This window comes from Suricata suricatta, chromosome 9, assembly GCF_006229205.1.
Source record: "Suricata suricatta isolate VVHF042 chromosome 9, meerkat_22Aug2017_6uvM2_HiC, whole genome shotgun sequence".
NCBI classification, from domain to species: Eukaryota; Metazoa; Chordata; class Mammalia; order Carnivora; family Herpestidae; genus Suricata; species Suricata suricatta.
The window spans coordinates 30573226-30575692 of NC_043708.1; the positions used below are offsets into that span (position 1 = coordinate 30573226).

General features: G+C 49.3%; 1 long non-coding RNA gene across 1 annotated transcript in view; it reads left to right on the forward strand.

Moving 5' to 3' along the window:
* Positions 1–1901: 1901 nt before the first annotated feature.
* LOC115301758 overlaps positions 1902–2467 on the forward strand; it is a 15588-nt gene continuing 15022 nt past the window's right edge. The window contains exon 1 of the long non-coding RNA XR_003913271.1: positions 1902–2096. This is a non-coding gene — a long non-coding RNA (uncharacterized LOC115301758). The remainder of the gene's footprint in view (positions 2097–2467) is intronic.

A 2467-nucleotide genomic window follows, 5' to 3' on the forward strand; every position in this document is an offset into this window, starting at 1 on the left:
GGAAACCAACGTGACAATAAACTAAAAAAAAAAAAAAAAAAAAAAAAGCAGCAGCAGCCAGGTGAACTGCTACCTTTGGAGGGAGCCTGTGTGTGCACGGAGCGGGAGGGGAGCTGCGGAACTTGCTGTCCCAGCAACAGCCAAGGAGGAAATCCCCTGCCAGGAGACGCACCATTACATAAGAGCACAAGTTCAGTCACCACACGACCGAGGCCTGCCAGGAAACCAAGCAAGTGCTGAGGTCTCTTCCTCTGCCAGCCTGCACCTCCAACACTTCATTCTCTTTCTGCTTCCTTCTGGTGCCTGAATTCTGGGCTTTGAGAAGGCAGGCCTCAGCAAATAAGGTGAACAGTGCCATCTGACACCAGGTTTGCTCTCGGGGCTTAAACATTCCTGGGGCTGGGGGGGGGGGGTGCGGGGCGCAGCCGTACTCTGAGCACCCAGGGCCTGACATGCCCCCAATCCAGCTATAGGTGAGGATTTGTTCTATATGCCATGTCTACTACAGTACCCAAAAAGCCACCCTGTGGACAGGAAGTCTTGTCTATCAGGCTTCATACCAGGAGCGTCGTCTAATTTAACGCACTGGAGAGAAGTTCCTTAAGCAGCAAATGGTCACCAATGAAAATTAACAACATAAACCAAAATACACTGACCTAAAGACCTTGAACTCCATGAGGGCATGGCTGGATTCTTATTTGCTGCAGTATCTCCAAAACCTAGCACAGTGCCGGGCATACGTTCTGTATCACATAAATACTTGTGAATACTGAACGGAAGAATGAATAAGCAAAGGATTATTGTGCACATACCATAAATGTGTCCCTGGGAGAGTGATGGATGTTCAAGATCTGACAAAGAGCCTGAAGAAGTAGTGCTCTGAAACAGTTCTAGAAGTACTCCATTTTCAATTCTACCAAATGGTAAGCAAATTAAAAGCTAACAGTATAATCTAACAGTTAAAGTGTGGGCTCTACCATGAGCAAGTTATGACCCTGAGCAAGTTATCTGTTTGGCTTTCCTTTCAACGGAAAAAAAAAAAAAAAAAAAGAAAATAACAATATCTAGGGGCGCCTAAGTAGCTCAATCAGTGAAGTGTCTGACTTTGGTTCAGGTCATGATCTCACGGTCCATGAGTTCGAGCCCCACATCGGGTCTGTGCAGACAGCTCAAGAGCCTGGAGCCTGCCTCAGATTCTGTGTCTCCCTCTCTGTGTGCCCCTCCCCTATCTGTGCTCTACCTCTCCCTCTCAAAAATAAATAAGCATTTAAAAACAACACCTACCACAAAAGTCTGTTATTAAACGAGATCAAGAAAAAGTAGTTCTTGGTACAAAGCTTGGAACACAGTCAAGAAATGTTCCTATTATCGCCGGTATTGTTTTATTAAATACCCCTTTTACTCAGAGGGAGATAGACCTACTTCCCCTTTGCTACCCAACCAACTGTGAAAATGTTCATTTCTGGATGAATATGCATCTAGCTAAAAATGCAAAGCCCAGAGAAATCAAAACTCAATGCCACGAACATGTCTCTACTAGCCTCCACTAGATGGTGACAATTTGGGTGTGGAATTCCCAAAACAGAAAAGGTGTGTGCATCATTCATTCAGACGTATATGTTAAACCAGAGAAATGAAAAGAGCAAGAAATGAATTCACCGCTGCGAAGGACGGAAAGCTACGCTTCCTACTCCTTTCTCTGCGGATCTAGAAAGGTAGCCAATGGCCACCGTTCTTTGAACTGGTAGTTTTACTGCACCTCCGTACAGAGCTCGCACCAGCCCAGTTAGCAAGAACAACAAAACCCAGCGAGCCGCCGGCCACAGAGAGTACATTCTGTGGGAACAGCAGTATCAGGCCTCTTGGTCAAGACATGAACTTCCCCCTTGCTAGCTAAAGCCTTGATTTTGACTCCTCTTTCCTCCAGATCGGACGATCCCACCCCACCCCCTGCTAATCTCGTTACAGGTAACTTTCCAATTCGGCGGCCCCACAGCCAAACCCTGTGGGAGAGTCAGACCTCCACTAATATTTGGAGTCCCTAAATGCCTGGAGTGAAAAAGAAAGTCTACATACATAAACAGGAAGTGGTTTCGGTGAGTCTCAGCCCGGATAATAAGTAAAGTTTTTGAGATTAAAGACCAGACGAGGCGCGGAGGCTCCAGAAAGCTCCGATGCTCCCACACACGGGCTCCAAGATTTCCTCAGGAAATCCACCGTCGCCAAGCCAACCCTGCCCGGCGCAGGACCGGCGGCTTGGGTCGGCCCGAGGGAGAAATAATAGCAATAAGAAAGGGGGCCTCCGCCTACCTTCTCTCCCGCCACCCGCCAAGTGTGGTCTCCGCCCTGACTCCCGGGCAGGGAGCGCGACCCCCACGCCCGGCGAGGCCAGCCGGCGCGCCCCGGTCCCGGCCACCAGGTCGCGGCCGGAGACCCGCAGTCCGGTCTTCCTGCGGGCCTCGGCGCA